The following is a 17,640-nucleotide window of genomic DNA, read 5'->3' as shown; positions in this document are numbered from 1 at the left end:
CAGGGGAGGGGTTAGCTGCTAATAAAGGGAGCTAGTTTTAATAAAGAGAAGAGGAAGCAGAGACAGAGTGAGCCGAGGAAGAGGAAACAGGAAGAAACAGAAAGGTAAAAGTTTGGCTTCACCTGCCTGTTGAGAAAAGTAAGAAATCCAGTACTGGTGGAAAACATTGTCTACACTACTGGAACACATTTTTTACAAAACAGCCTTCTTTATTTTTTAGAAAGTGTTTTCTTTATGGGATTGTTGTGCCTTTGCCTGGAAAACTTGAAGGACGATTCACAAAAGGACAGCAGTGTTTCCATAATACTCATTGTTCAGGAATTTGCACTACAAAATGTTTTGGGATCAATGACCATTCTCAGAGAGGAATACATGCTACGTTTGGTTCTCTTGCATTTTAAGTAAGAACTTTTCTACTTAAAACTGCAACAAGGGAAAACTGGCCACACCTGTGACCATTTATATTCTTATGGACAATTACTTATCTGATATAAAATAAATCTTTGTTCACCAACACTGTTACTGAGCTTTTTCTATCAAATTAACAATCTCAGGAGGTTTTTGTTTCAAGAACTGAGTGACCCTCAAGTCCTTTTTTGCTGTAAGCTGATTTGGGCATAAGATACCCATACTGTAACATTCTGACCTGGTAATCTATTCATCTCTGACTACAGTGCCTCTGGAATGTTCTAGAACATCAATTATGACATCTAGAGCAAATCCTTCTTCCAGAATCAAATTCTAATCTTGCACTTCCACTCTCCAATACATAAATACCTGCTGCCTGACCACACCTCTGCATACATCTCTGCAAAGAACTTGACCTTTCTGTCTTATTGCGTTCGCCTCCTCCAAGCCAGGAATGGAGTGTCTTTTTTTCGCCTCATTTTGAACAAACAGCTCTTCAACCAGAAATTCTCCATGAAAAACAACCACCACTCTGCACCTGCCATGCAGTCTCTTCTTCTCTTTTTCCAATGTTGTCAACACTCTCTGGAGCTTCAATCATCAGTGGCCACTTATATTTCCTGTACCCCCCTTCTCTCGTCACCTAATCTCTCTCACTCCACTCTCCTACACACCCCATTTTCTCTCCATTTATGGCCAAGTGTTCAACCCACAACACACGTAGCCCGGAATATTTCTTGTTTAGGCCCTCGACTCTTTCCTGTCCCCAAGCTTTAACCTGTAAATGTCACTGATACAGTAGTTCTACTTCTTTTTTCTACTTCTACATCAGAGCTCAAGGGGTCCTTTTGGGGAGTTGTGATAGCTCTGTCATTTCCTCAGTCAGGCAAGTTCAAATCAAAGTATAGTATGAAGTACCTTATCCCTTTATATTTGCCATCACGTTTCAATATATTTGACTAGGCTACTGAAAAGGTGTTATTTAAATGATATTTAGGAGGAGGTCAAACTCTAATTTTGCATGTTTGTTCTACATCTACATTCTCACCAGCAAGCCAAAACTATATTTCAAAACTATCCACACCAATTGCGCTCTTGCTGCTGTCTCCCTAGTTTACCGCTCATAAGTTGAGACAGAACTGATTTTTTTATGCCAGCACTGTCATTTCTTCAGTCAGGTACATTCATGCCAAAGTATTAAGTACACTATCCCCTTTGTTATGTTATTAGAATTTAATAGCAGTAGTGTCATATCGCCCCAATAAAAAGTTTCAGCATAGGCAGAGGTAATTCTACAACAAGGTCTTTTGAAAATGGTGAATACTGTAAACAGATTAACAATTAATTGCACCACTCACATTAGACTGTTGAAAGATTGTTTTGAAGGTATTTTCTACACAGAAATAAAATTGGAAATCCCCCCCCATATCCTTCCTTGGCTATACATAGACACTTTTGGGAAATAAAAATATTCTTTGAGGCTACAAGCCTGTACATGGAATACTACTAGTGCGGTAAAAGCTTGCTGTTCTCAGGCAGCCTGATCGTGCTGATAATTGGTGGGATATAAAACCACATTCTCAGTTACTCAGCTCTGCGTATTTTCCCCTCAACGCCTTGTTGACAACAATTTCTTGTTTCCTGCTTCAAAGAAGGCAACCAAGCTTGTTGATTGTTAACCAAGTTATAAGAGCAAACACATTTGTTGACTTAGGGTTAAAACAACTTAAAAACATGCTCCAACACCACTCTAAGTTTGTATAGTAAGTATTTTAAAGAGATAAGATAATCTAAAAAAACAAAGGTTAAGCAAAGGAAAATCTTACAGTTAATAAAAATAATTTTAAAAAAGATTCACAAGGAGGACTCAGAAAGGATGGCCATGTTCAAACATAAAACATAAAAATCATTTCATTGAAATAATATATAAATCATTTAGATGCATGATGTGTTGATACTGTGTCATTAGCTTGCATGAATGATGTTTATGAAACTGCTTAAGAGAGGCACAGTTAACTTTTAAACCTAGGACGACTTGCATTTAACAAAATATGTTAGCATTAGAAAAATCAGTATATTTTCCTTATTACTTACAAGGCTTTTTTGGTGTATAGAAAACTCTAATCTCTAATCTAAACTCTCGTATTTTGTAAGGGTGGCGGTTTATTTTGCAATCCTGTAAGTGAAAAAGTTTGCTTTTATTTTCATATAAAGGTGTGCACCCTCATAGAACGACCAGCGAAACAAATCAATGCAGGATAAGTTTATTAAAGACCTCATGACATTATTTTTCTTCAACTGACATTTGTTTCTCACAATATGTAAGTTACAGGAGCCTGATCCAAATGGTACATGACCAGCATGTCCTACAGTATGAAGAGGGTATTCTTGAAATCATACTGTACATTCAGAGAGTACTCAAGCATAGCTGCTCAGCATGCTGTTGTTTTGTATCAACTGCAGCACATTTTCACAAAAAGCTCACTCAAGAATGGGTTATCCTGAATAAAATAAGTCACGAAGAAAGACTCAGAGATTGGATCAGTGAAACAGATTGGAAGACAACAGAAAAGAGTTTAATTCAGGTTTGGATCTAGTGTTCAAAGACCACAGGCCCTTGTAGGTTTGTTCCATCTCAATTGTTAATTGTTTATTTTTTTTCTTAACTATTTAACCATTTTCCATCAGGTGTTCAATACCTTATGATCTAAATCTTCAGGATTTTGACTTTCACATGGAGGACTCTTGATAACTCAGCTGCAAATTATGACTTGATTGCTTCTGTTTCCTCGACCTTTACAGCTGCTTTTCTTGTTGCTGGTTAAGTTAGATTGTTTTTAGATCTTTATGTCTTCTATAATCCATATCAGTAGATGTTTTGTAATGTGTTTTATCTTAATGCAATTTATAAATGGGGTTTCTGTGATTCCCACTTTATGGCTATTTAAGATTAAAATCAATTTTTATCTCCCCAATTTAAAATGACAATTTGGATCACTTGGGGAATTTCATGAGTTCTCCAAAACAGAAGCATATTCCTCATAGTAAGAGTGATTATAATTACTTGCTATTTTCATGTAGCACATAATTGGTATCCAAGGGCTCTGGAGAACTGGCCTGTTCTTTTTCCATTCTTTTTTTCCTAAATAATTAAATCTGTTATATTCCCTTTTGGGGTTATAATTTAAACATTAAATTTGCTGTAAATAAAGTTGTAAAGCAAATTCACTCTTATTTTACTATTATCTCAGAAAAAGTAATATATCTAAGAAAATGAGTGTCAAACTTTATTAATGAGGTGGGTATCCAGGATATGTATTGCACAAGTTCCTTACTATAACTCTTATAAATCTACCAATTTCATGGCTACCCTTCAAAATCCTGAGTCACCTGTTGTTGTCCCTTTCTTACCACCTTTTTCCACAGACCTTGAATCTGGTTCTCTACTGTAAGAAGATAAGAGGGAATCACACATACAAGGTAGAATTGTCAAAAATGCTGATGCTCCATTTCTATATTTTATAATTTTGAAACATATTTAGAAGAAACTAAAAAACAAATAAGCTATTCTATTTTGTGGCATAACAAACTTTTACCAAACTATTCTTAACCACAAAAACCACCTTCTAACTCTCAAAATCTGTGATCTTTTTACCTTTTCTGGGAACGTATTTTAATTTCAAACACAAGCTCTTGGCATATGAAAAGACAAAGGGCTTCTGTTTTCCATATGATCTTATACCAAAAACATCCTTTAAACAATCCACAGGTGTGCTCCATTGAAATTCCAGGTGACAATGCAATTAAATCTCATAATCCATGCCTTTTCTGGGAAGTGTAGATTAAAGCTCTTCACTTCCAAACAAGCCCTTACCCACTTTAAAAGTGTGAGTGAATGGCAAATAAACCAAGGGGAAAAGAATGAAACTACTGCATTTTGAGTTGTGTTTTATGTTTTGCCAACCTCCTCACGTTAGTTCTTTTAATTACTACCTGCATTATTTCCTGGTGTGCCTTGTTTTAGTTTCCCTATGTAAGTTTACTCCTTCCTGCCTTCGGGTCTCAGCTTTGGTACATGGTAGCTCGATGGCCCGCCTAGTACCAGGTCGCCCCACCTCCATGGCCTGAGGGCACAGGCCTGTTAATGCTCCCTGACCCACTGAGCCTGGGGCTTGGAAGAGAGCCCCGTATTTTCTGAATTCTTGTTGTCTCTTCTGTGTTCCTGTTTGTCTGCGTCTCCTGATGGATCTCCCAGCAATGGACTTATGGACTGCTTCCTGACTTCCCTTTGGACTTCCCTGGATATCTTTGCCTACGGATTTTCCCCGTATGTCTGCACAAACCTCCCTACTTCACTGTGAGCAATAACCCTCGTGTGTCTTTCCTGAACCCTGTCTATGGTCCTTTTTCCTGAATCGCCACCTCGCATAGGGTCTAAACACTACCCTCCACGGGAGACCAACCCGGCTTCCGTGACAAAAGTGTGGACAAGAAAATGATCACAGCAGCTAGTGAGATGTAAATTAGAATCTTTGGAAGTTTCAAGTGAGTAAAACAGTTCCAAAGATGGAGATTGTGGGAACAAGAAGCCAATCATGGGCACCAAGTTGTAAATCCTGTAACAACACTGCACTACATTAATGATGTTATCATTTAAATACTGGTGTCTCATTAGATATGTACCATTTTAGGAGATGATTTCCAAATCATTTTTAAGCAGCAGCTAACTTTGTTCATAGATGTTGAAGACTACTGTAGCAAACGTTCAGTTGTAAAACTGGAAAAGCAGTTGGTGAAACAGGACAAGCTCCAAAATTCATATACACATACAGTAGGTATTTTATACAGTATTTTATTTTATGAAATTGTTTATAAGAAGTAGAAGGAAAGGTTTGAATATATGGGTCAGGGTGTTATCTTGGTGGAAGCAGGACTACTTTTTTTAAATTAATAATTGCCAAATATTTTGACATACCCACCAAATTTGGAATAGTTACTGTATGTGTGTGTTTAATTGCTCAGTGTACTGCGAAAAATCCCCAAGCTGGTGTGAATGTGGTAGAGTAGGCAGATTGATCCAACCCATCCATCTTTGAGACATATTGATTTTTATATTGCTTTTTAAGCCTTATGAGCAACACAGCCCCATACTGTATGTTCAAAGCCAATTGATGGAAAGACACATCCCTCACTGAGAGCACTGCACACCTGCAAGCACCTGAAAAGCCTTAGGACACAAATCTATGATCACAGAGCTCAGCTTGCACTCAAGCAAGCACCATTACCAGCTGATTCACTGGGAAGGCCCCAGGACTCCAGTATTTGACAAAAATATGATACTTATTTTTTCCAAGTATTCATGCCCAGAGTTTTTTCAGCTGTCCAGTTTTCACCTACAAGCAGTTTCAAAAGTACAAAGGAAAAAAAATCCTTACAATCACTATAGGCTTCCGTAATTTGGAAGAGCACAACAGATGGTAACAACAGCAAGAACAAAATATTAGAGGTTTTTAAAGAACAATATTTCTTTTAAAGAAAAAGAAGAAAATAACAAAGCTGTGAATATGTGAACACCACTTTAGTTATTATGGTCCTGGTATGAAGCAAATATAGTTGATACAAAATAGTATAGATGGGTCTAGATCAGGGGTTCCCTGCGACCCTTTTTTGGGGTTAAAAATATTTCGCAACCCCCCCACCCCCCTCCACACACACACAGATTTAAAAATCGTCACGTTGTATAAATTGTAAGCCTACTCACTTAATGGGATGGTGGGGCCTGCATTGATGCACAGAGGTGTTCCAGACATGGCTTAGTAGGGCTCAGGAAGAGTCGCAAATCATCTTCTACCCTGAGACATGCACTGTATCTTTTTTAAGGTACGTAAGTGCAGAAAATACAGACTCATATAGAAATGCCGATGCGAAGGGGGCAAGTTTTTTCAGTGCCAAAGTAATCCAGAAGTCGGCCAGAGGCCTCTCCATGAACCTCTGCTTCGGGGCCATATCAGTGGTCAGATCAATCAATGACTCCTCTATTTCAAGAGCAGATCCTGTTGGCATTGTAGAGAAAGGATTCCATATCCATTCATCTGTTGCAGACACTCTCAAAACTGTATTGTCATTCCATCAGGATGAGCCCGAATAAGCACACACAGGTCAGCCTTTAAAACAGTGCTGTCATTCCAACACTCCTCTAGTGCAGGGAAGCCTCATAGTTGTCCAGCTGAGTTTGCCACAGACATAGCTGTCTGATCCAAGCTTCAATTTTGTCGGAGAGAGAGAAGACAGATGCGTTTTTCCCTTGCAGTCCCGTATTCAACTTGTTGTGACATTTGAAAATGTCAGCCAGATAGGCCAGCAGGGCGAACCATTTTTCGTCAGGAAATTTTGCGACTAGCGGGGAGTTTTTCTCCAATAGACATGCTCTTACCTTATCTCGGAGCTCGTAAAGGTGACTCAGTAAGTTACCCCTGCACAGCCACTGTGCTACCATACAACAGCTGATGACGTTCTGCTCCCACCTCTTGACAGAGAATCTTGAAAAGTTGTGCGTATGCACTTGCCTTGATGGACTTTACATTATGAACAGTTTCATCCATTGCTTGTTTGAATTCGGGGGGCATTTTCTTAGCCGTGAGGGCTTGTTTATGAATCCTAGAATGCGTCCACAAAGTGAACGGCGCAACGGCCTAAACTTTAGTGACTAGAAAAAAGTCTCACCTAACGTGTGGCTACCTACTTTAGGTACTTTTCATCGGATTTTCTCATTTTCTTTGTTTTTTCCTGTGCGGAGTTTTCTTCTGTGCATTTCTCCACATTATCTTTACCTCTCACTCTTCCAGTGCCACCTACAGTATTAACAAATGCTCCATTACTAGGCTAATCGCGACTATCTTGCGCATAAGAAAAAAGTGCTACAAATATAAATGCAATTGTGGCCCACACAATAGAAATTAATGTTGTGCCCTCTCTGGGCGCATCGCAGAGCAGGCTGGGAGTTGTAGCCGGGGGATTGTCTGTGGGCTCGCAGAGTGACCACTAAGTCACCATGCTTATGTAATTAGTCTTAACCGTGCAAGTGTAGATAATAGCTAATTGTTTACCTCTGTTATTGTCCTTTGATGTGTAACCACCCTGAACCTGCGTAAGTGTCTCGTTTACTGCCCTAGTGTGTGTGTTAACCTTTGGTTGATTCTGTCTCTGTTGCCTATTGCGTGACCCCCCTTAGGACTATGTCGCAACCCCCATGTTAAGAACCCCAGGTCTAGATGATGCCATTGGTATAAGGCAGGTCCACCTCTTTTATCTGCCTCTAATAGCAGGTATGAATGTGAGCCTTTTCTATTACAGTCTTCATGGCATGTTCCATATAATTCACAAACACAACACCACCTACACTGAAAAACAATACTTCTTGAAGCTCTTGCTGTGTAACTGTTTATGTATTTCGATAGAGATGCAGTGGGCCACTCAAAAACTATAATTTTGGTGCAGTGCAACCTTCATCTTGCTGTAATGTAATCCAAAGGCCCCATTTTTCTATTTGGCATCAACTGATGTTTCTTATATTGTTTTAAGACTTATAAGTTATAACTTATAAGTTGTCCTGTGTTTTTTTTTTTATTAGAACATGGCTTACAAATTTCATAACTCATTTAGCAAAGAACAAACAAAGAAACCACTTAATTGTTGAGCAGCACCACATCACCTTAGTCAGGTTTAGAAGTGTACTATAAATAGATTAATTGAAATATCAAGAAGGAGTTTCAAATCTCTCATATTATAAAGAGACAGTTACCTCTTATCATATTACAGGGACTTTAGCAGTGTGAATGAATGGCCAAGAGCCAGTCATGACAAAAGTACCTGCACATACGATGATTGTTTCCTTAAAATCTAAGCTTTGCATCATTGTACTGCAAAGTTTTATGGAATTTGAATCTGTGTCCCTGTAGGCAGCACACTTTTTGTGACTCATGGTCAGAAGAACAATACAGGTTTCAAGGCTTAGGAAATCCAGGCTACAACTGCCATACAGTAGATCCATGTTGGTTGGATTCAGTTTAAATGAGCTTCAGTTTAGTTCACCAACAAAAACAATTGCAGATAGCCAAACGTGGGTGTAAAGGCACCCCTCCTGGAGACATTAGGTAGTGTAAGCTTAATTATATTTGGGGATTTGCCTTTGATTTCAAGACAGAGTTTATCATTTTGCAAGGAGGTCAACAATTGTTACATTTTCTATCTTTTGTGGTGAGAAATTTTGTTTTGTAATTGCCTGTAGAAATCTGCAACACTTTTCCAAATTTGGTCTTTGCCCTTAGAGGACCTGCTATAACTGTATATCTTATATAAAATCTCAGATCTCCGTCATAGCATATTAAGAGCAGAAATCATGTCCTTAAGCAAAATCATGCGACAATGCTTCATCAAATTGCCGATGACCTAAAAAGATATCAGTAAATCCAAAATCTGTTGTTTACCTTTTCTGAGGGTTTACAGTAAAGATCAAAACTTTGGCTGAGTTACTTATATCATAATTGCACAATGGATTTGCCACTAAACTGTGCCTTTTTCCCATTTCTTGTAGCTTTTACTTTGAAATTTCTACAGCATGTAGAGGACTTCGGAGTTTATCTGAGAGGTTACCAAGCAAAAAGCCACATCTGTGTTTATTAAAGACACAGGAAGAGGGTGTTCTTTAAAGAGAAGAACCTGAACTAACCACTTCCTGTTGAAATGGGAAACATTTGAAGGTGCAACATGATGTACAGTAAACAAGAGAAGAAAAAAGCTTCCAAAACGGAAGTGCGGTTTGGTAAAGAGAGCAGAGTTACAGAGCAGCATTTCACAGCCTCTTCATGCTATTTTCCATTTCTGTGTTTCTGCATTCCACCTCTTGCATGCTGATTTTCTTAGACAGAAACAAGGCCATGTCCTTTGATTAAGGGATTTTTGGCATGGAGCAAAATATGCCGAACAAGAAGGTTAGAGACAAAAAGATGTATAAAAACCTGGGGAAAAGTTTAATTTGATATAATCCCAATAGATTGTACCATCAGAAAGTGATCCATTAAAAATGCAAGAACCTTGCAGCTTTCAGGACTGCTTTATTTGCAGAATGCTAAAAGCATACTGATATCAAAACCATCAGTGAGGAGATCAGAACATGGGAAATTGAAGATAATATTGCAGAATAATAATGCTAAACCTAAGCCTCATTTACTTTGGGTTCTAACCACATTAACCGTATCATTATTCGGGTAAGATGTTAAATCATGTGGTTAATCTAGAACAAAGCTTTATCAGTAATAAAATGTCACAATCCATTTTATGTGAACTGGATAAAAAAATACATGGGATGAGGGTTTTGATTATCTTGTTGTTAGGAAAGACAAAACATGCAGCTGTTCAATTTTGGAAATTATTTTCATGATTTGATGAACATAAAAAATCTACATTTGGAATAGAAAACCATGTTCAACATAGTCAATGATGATGGGTACGGGTTGGGTTTTCTTGTTAAAGTAAGACCTTGATCTTGATTTTGTGACATCTGTTTGGGTTGTAGTATTTGTGTTATTCAAAAATGAAGGTAAATATTGGAATGAGGTATTCGATATTACACTATGATTTTACACATATAAGAAAGAAACAGCACATTTAGTGTAACTGGAGTCTGTCAAAAGCAAAAGAGTTTGTGAAAAAAACACAATCTAGTTGTGTAGTTTTTGTTTTTTTTCCTATCGCCAGTATTCCATTCCCATTACAATTTCTTTGCAATAAGAGGATCAACCTTGATCCGTTTCCGATATCTGATTAGTTTAATAAAGTGGGTGGTGAACAGGAGCGAACCTCTTAGACAATGGGCATTACGGAGGATACACCATGGACAAGATGGCTGTCCAATGCAGGGCACATATACGATAAGATCACTTTATAGGCCACATATAATTTAATGCATTAGGAAATTGTCTTTTCGCATAATTGAGTTTTTAATGAAATTTCGGGAGGAATGAAGGCAGCCGAGCTCATTCGACACAGCTGCTGCAATTCCCACAAATTCTGACGTAAGCAACCGGTCTCCATATGTGCCAAATGTCACCCTCTCTTCTTCCTTGTTCGTTTTCTGCATCCCTCCTCCACCCCCTCTCCACCTTTGCAGCTGCCCAGTTGGTCGCATGGGGGTCCTATCCTCCCCGTCCAACGACCGGGAGGTTGGCCCTCAGCCAAGCGGGTTAAGCCAAGTCTTCACATCCCAATAAATGATTCTAATTTCTCCCAACCTTTCGGCTTCTGTCATTCCTCATGAACCTCAGCTTCAATGAGCAGAGAATATCGGGGTGAAGCTTTCAGCAGAAGCACAACCTGAATCTCATTCCAATAGTTACAGTAACTACCAATAAAAAATAGTTCTCATGAATTTACAATAATTTTCTCTTACTTGATTATATGCTCCCTAAATTCCATTACAAAAATTGGCTAAATATCTTTTTTTCCTCCAGATGTAGTGTTACTGATAGGTGAACGTAACAAGTTTAAAATGTAGGGCCAATCTGCATCTTTGCAGGGGTTGAATTATTCAGTTAAAAGTAAATGAAGATGGCAAATGAAAATAACTCATGTGTTATAAGTTCTGAGCCTACAAACAGGTTGCTCACAATCGAAAACACATTTATGCTTTTATATTGTGTGAATAGCCATACTGCTTTATTTTTATTTCTCGTGTTCTGCATGAAGTTTGCTTTGTGTGCCAAACTCAACACCTCACAAAGATTTACAAGATAAACCTCCATTATTCTAAAGCTTGCAAACCAAAAATGCATATATCTAGTTGCTATATTTGGGCTAGTAACACCTTCACAGATTTTACCACATCAAATAATTTGATAGTGACCGCATACATACGTCCTGCACAGCAAAATGGACTAACTGTTTCTACATAAGTGGAAAAATCTTTGAAAAATCACAAACAGCCGTACACATCATGACAAGTTTGTTATAAGCACTAACATTCAGACAAAATGAGGCTAATCCTATGCACACTTAACACTTACTTCCATGGAATGTGTCATACTGTAATTTTTATACTGAAAAATATTTATATTTAAGTTAAGTTATAAGTTTAAGTTGTTATAAGTGAAGAGATGGTTCAATTTTTCAATAAATAGATAGATACTTTATTGATCTCGTGAGGGAAATTGCAGTGCAACAGCAGCTTAACACAGACAACACAGCCACAGTGTAACGAATGATACAATAATAATAATACAATAAATACAATACAATCAGTACAGTGAGGGCACTAAAAGAGTTACTCATAGTCCAGAACACACAAAGAACAAACTAGAACAGAACAGTACACAAAAAAGTAATATTATTAATATAAATATAAATATGAATGTATTGCACAGGTCCCTGGCATATATTGCCCAAAAATGGTTGTAAACATTAAAAGAAAAAAAAGAATAGATGTATCAGTTTACTGTTCAGTCCAGAAACAGGTCACTGTCAATGTTGCCTCTGCCCAGACGCAAGGTGGATGCATTGTATAGTCTTATGGCAGAAGGCAAGAATGACCTCCTGTAGCGCTCCCTGTCGCACCATGGATGAATCAGTCTATTGCTGAACGTGCTCTTCATTTCTACAAGCCTGTCATAGAGGGGATGGGAGACGTTGTCCATGATGGCCTCTAGTTTGGACAATATTCTCCTCTCACTACCACTACCTCCAGGGGGTCCAGGCCAGACCCAATGATGGAGCTTGCTCTTCTGATGAGCTTGTTCAGACTGTTAAAATCCACTGCTCTAATCCCAGAGCACCAGCATACCACCGCATAGAAAATGGTGCTCGCCACAACCAACTGATAGAACATATGTAGCATCTTCCTGCACATATTAAAGGACTCCTCAAGAAGTAAAGTTGGCTCTGAACCTTCTTGTAGATGGCCTTGATGTTCTTAGACCATTCCAGTCTATCGTCGATGTGCACTCCCAGGTACTTGCACGAGTCCACCATCTCCACGCCACTCCCATGGATGTAGACAGGAGTAGGTTTGACCCTTTTCCACCTGAAATCTACCACCAGTTCCTTCGACTTTGTTACATTCAATTGCAGGTGGTTCTCCCCACACCACTCCACAAAGCTGCTGACCAGTCCTCTGTACTCTTCCTCCTGCCCACCCTTGATACATCCCACAATTGCAGAGTCATCTGAGAATTTCTGCAGGTGGCATTACTTTGAGTTGTATTTAAAGTCCGAAGTATAGAGGTTGAAGAGGAATGGAGAAAGAACCGTCCCCTGAGGAGTCCCTGTGTTACTCAGACACACAGTTCTGAAGTCTCACAGACTGTGGTCTGCCTGTCGGATAGTCCATGATCCACGAGATCATGGAGGCACCGACTTGCATCTCCTCCAGCTTCCTCCTTAGAAGTAAGGGCTGGATAGTATTGAAGGCACTGGAGGAGTCTAAAAAACATAATTCTTACGGTGTTGCCAGCCTTGTCCAGGTGTGAGTAGGCCCTTTGCAGCATGTAGATGATTGCATCCTCCACAGCAACACTGGGCTGGTAGGCGAACTGTAGGGTGTCCAGTGATGAACTAACCAGGGGTCTCAGGTGGGATAAGACCAGCCTCTCCAGTGCCTTCATGACATGAGAAGTCAGCGCAACTGGTCTGTAGTCATTGAGGACAGAGGGGCGCCCTTTCTTTGGTACCGGCACCAGGCATGATGTCTTCCAGAGCACAGGGACTTTCTCCAAGCGCAGGCTCAGGTTGAACAGTCGCTGGAGCACTCTGCTCAGCTGATCAGCACAAGCCCTCGGAACTCTGGGACAGACGTTATCTGGTCCTGTGGCCTTACCATGGTGCAGCCTCTTCAGCTCCCTCTTCACCTGGTCAGCCGTGATGGTCAGCCTGGCCTGGGGGATGGTGCTCATAGCACTGTCAGTGCTGCAGGTGTTAATGGCGGAGGTGTTGGAGAGTGGTAGCTGTGGGGGATGGGTGGGGTGAGTAGCTGTTGGGGGTTGTAGCTGTAGGCGGCCAAGATTGTGGGAGGGATGGAGGAGGTGTTGGGCAGTCACAGCTATGAAGGGTTAAGGAGCGTGTGGCTGTGGGGGGATGGGTGTTGAGCCACAGAGGGCCCTGGATCAAACCTGTTAAAGAGCTGGTTCAACTCATTGGCCATCTCCAGGTTCCCCTCCGTTGCACCCCCAGCCTGTTTGAAGCCAGTGATCTCTCTCATGCTGCTCCATACATCCCCACCCTATTCCTTTGCAGCTTGTCCTCTACCTTCCTCCTGTAGGCTTCCTTGCTCTCTCTTAACTTCTGCTTTAGTTCCCTCTGTACACGCTTGACCTCTTCCCAGTCCCCCCGCCTAAAGGCTCTCTTCTTGTCATTCAGAAGAGCCTTAAGGTCACTGGTGATCCAGGGTTTGTTATTGGAAAAGCAGTGTACGTCTTTGGTAGGGATGGTATTGTCTACACAGAAGTTAATGTAGTCAGTGACACAGTCCACCATATTGTCTATGTTGTCCCCATGTGGTTCGCACAGCACATCCCAGTCGGTAGCCTCCAAAGCACCATGTAGATCCTCCATAACATCCTGAGACCATCTCCTCACAGTCCTCATTGTTGCAGGTTGGCGCTGGACAATAGACATGTATAGTGGTGTAAGCAAGACAAGGTTGTGATCTGATCTGCCAAGGGGGGGAAGGGCTATGGAATTATATGCATCCTTAGCATTGGCATATAATAAGTCCAGTGTTTTGTTTTCTCTGGTCGGGCACTTAACAAACTGGTGGAAAGTAGGCAAAGTGGTGAAAATAGAGACATGGTTAAAGTCCCCTGAAATAGCTATAAAAGCACTAGGGTGCGTTTGTAGCAAAATGCACTATATATTGAGCTGAGTTAACACCAGGTCAAAAGGATAGGGAAGGCTGAGAACTTCAATTTATGAGCTAGGGGTGGGTTGTTGGTTCACATCTTGAAAGTTCACAGCTTACTAAACAGTTTGCAGTTCACATCTTATTGCACTACTCAAGGCCACATTCAGAAATTGTAGGAACAATAAGTATGCAGTAGCTTGAGGTGTTTGTCTAACTTCAGACAAGTAAACATAAATGATGAAATGGGGGTACTGGTGGTTTACTCTCCTTAAATTAAACTACATGGTTAATCATTAGATAGATGTTTGTTGATAGGCTTCAACAGACATACTTACCTCAGCATAAAAAACAGCATATGGGAGAGGAGAGAAAGAGAGGGAAGACAGTAAAACAGAGAAGACAGAGAGAAGAGAAAGAACAACATTACCTCCCTTGTTCTAAGCTTGTATCATTCAAGAAGACCTTATTCTGGCAAAGTAATATGAAACTTGTTCTAGAGAACTTGCCATACTATTTATTGTGGGAAATTCTGATTTCATTTATTGTGGAATCCTAAGACTAAAAATGTTCTTTCCTAATTTGGTGGTGCATTTTTTTTTAGAATAGCAAGATAGATTACCACTCACTTTCGGCCATCCATTTCACATATAGGAAGATTTAGTTCTAAACGGTATTCTTGTTAGGACGACGGGTTGCATTTCTTGTTTTGGTCTGTTTAGGCATTGTATAGGTTTTCAGATTGCAGGACTAGCATTCCAGGTTTCTGGGTCTTTAGGACATAGGCCTCTGAGACACATAGTCTTGCATATACGTATGTCATGTCATGTGTAATTTGCCAAACTGCTTTATACCATACAGTGTCGCGGAAAGCCAGAGCCTACCCGTCAAGCAAGTGCAAGGCAGGGTACACCCTGGACGGGGTGCCAGTCCATCACAGGGCAATATGCTGTATGTGTTTTTTTATGTTTTGTTTTGCTTAGTGGTTATTGTTTTGTAAAGAAATAATTGTATTATTTTTGACCAGTATATTGTTTGACCAGTTCTGACTCTTGATTTATTAGCCTTTCACCAGAGCTGTGCTAGAAAATAAAAAGAACCCACATGCCATCGCTCACATGCCTCAGTTTATTACTGACAAATTGGGTATGCTTCATTTAATTAACATTTTTTATGTAACTGCTCCCCCTACTATGTAACAGTGTAACAAACACAAACATGCACACACTCATACCAGGGACAGTTTTACAGAAGCCAATTAACCTACCAGCAGGTTTTTGGACTATGGAAAAAAAACAGAGCATCTAGAGGAAACCCCCACAAACACAGGGGGACTTGTAAGCTCCACATAGATACTGTAGCACCCCAGGAATTGGGCCCAGGGCCCCAAAGCACTGCAAGGCAGTAATGCTAAACACTGAACCACTGTGCCACCCTATTTAAACAGTCATGTTTAAAACAGAAGATCTCAACATTTTAACAATGTGCTAGATATACACTCGTACCCCAGTATCCAAACCTAATTCGTTCCTGAAAAACTGTTTAAAAGACGAGTTCACTCAAAAACAACCCAAAACATATAATACTATACAGACCATTATAGCAAGCTTAGTGAGCAACACAGTTCTACTCAAATAAGCCAACTATAGCTGTAAAATAATTAAGAATATCATGTCTACATTTTTCATTATTTTGTTATAGATCGCTGTCCAAGCGATCGGCTAGAATGATGTGCATACTGTTGTTGACTATTACATTAAAGAATCCTTTTCTCTTTCTTAACACCAAAATGAACAGCACCTACAAAACATACACAAAAAACATTTTGAAAATGAGAGCACAAGGTTTGGCTGTGATCGTAAACAAAGCACTGCTGCCTCACGGCATCCTTAACCATAATGCCTGTCGCCTGTGCAGATACAAACAGCTGATCGGTGGAGCTGAATCCAGATGTTTGTGGGAAGTTCTCGGCCAAAATCGGTCACTTTCAAACTTCAAAGTTCGGATTAGCGAAATTTCCTTCTTATAATGAATTACAAGGTACAAATCCTTCATTTTTGGATTAGCGAAAATTTGTACAGTATACCAAACGTTCTTATACTGGGGTATGAGTGCATTTTTTTAGATATTTGTTATTCCCTCTTGAAACAATTAAAAAAAAAGATTTCAGAATCCTTCTCCAAACGAAAATAACAAATTCATAATCCAAGTGTATTTCTGTAACTAGAATTGCAAATAGGATTTTGCTCTAGTAATTGGGTGTTCAAACTTTGTCGCATGATTTGCAGTCTCACGATAACAAGTGAAAGTGGGAATGCTAATGTACATTGATACTTTCTATCCTGTTTGTCTTCTCCTTCAGTTTTAACTCACTGCAGTCCACACCTAAGATTTTCTGTATCTCTTTCAGGGAGTGCTCATCTTTGTACAACAACAGGAAGTTATCAAAGGGTCATTTAAGTTCAGCCTTATTTTTATGAAAAAAGACAAACGGATGCCTAAAGAAATAACCTTGTTTTCCTATTCATAATAATGTCTAATTGCATCAGGTAAATGATCTCTTAAAGAATATTGTAACTTTCTATATGTTTAACACAAGCCACCATATACAGAAGTAAATACTCTCTTGACATTTCCTTGCAAGGATCTGTACAGAACTAAGGATCATGTTCCAGAGAAAGAGAGACACTGTTTTCAGAAATGAAAACCCAGAGTGTAACAGGAATCTCTGGTGTTTACTAGTCTTAGTATTTCACAATAGGCCACATAAGAATATTTCTGCTTCTCTGTAGCACTGTAACACAAACTTGAAAAACAGACTATAAATCAAATATATTAGAGAACATGATGTCTCAGTTTAATTACTGTCAGAACACAGCCACTAGAGCACTCATCATTCTCCCACAAAATGGAATAAGAGTCACTATCACTACCACCATGGGTATTCAATTTATGCTTGTATAACACTATACACTGCACAATGATCATCATGTTTTGACAGCAAGTTTCCAATATCCCATTGGAGAAACTGACATAATGCTTCTCAAAGAGATGTTTAAGATTTATTTACCAGGTCAGAATTATTTAAATCAGTCTATATAGATTCAATTAAAAAAAACAAACGTGAAAGTTCAGCTAACCAAAAGCACACCTTTTTCTTTACAAATGTCAATTTTAATAAGATTTCAATGATCTTATATTTTACAAGTCTACATACTGTAGTTTTCAGTGGGTGCTCAAAAAAGGCTATTAAGAGAGCCATGTACTGTAAACCATGAAGTTTCTAAAGTGCTTTGCAAAAGTATTTAGCCCCTTACAGTTTTCATATTTTGTTGCTTTAATGTTTG

The sequence above is a fragment of the Atractosteus spatula genome, chromosome 3 (genome assembly GCF_055471065.1).
Source record: "Atractosteus spatula isolate fAtrSpa1 chromosome 3, fAtrSpa1.hap1, whole genome shotgun sequence".
Taxonomy (NCBI): Eukaryota; Metazoa; Chordata; class Actinopteri; order Semionotiformes; family Lepisosteidae; genus Atractosteus; species Atractosteus spatula.
Note: the sequence above shows the minus strand (reverse complement) of the source record.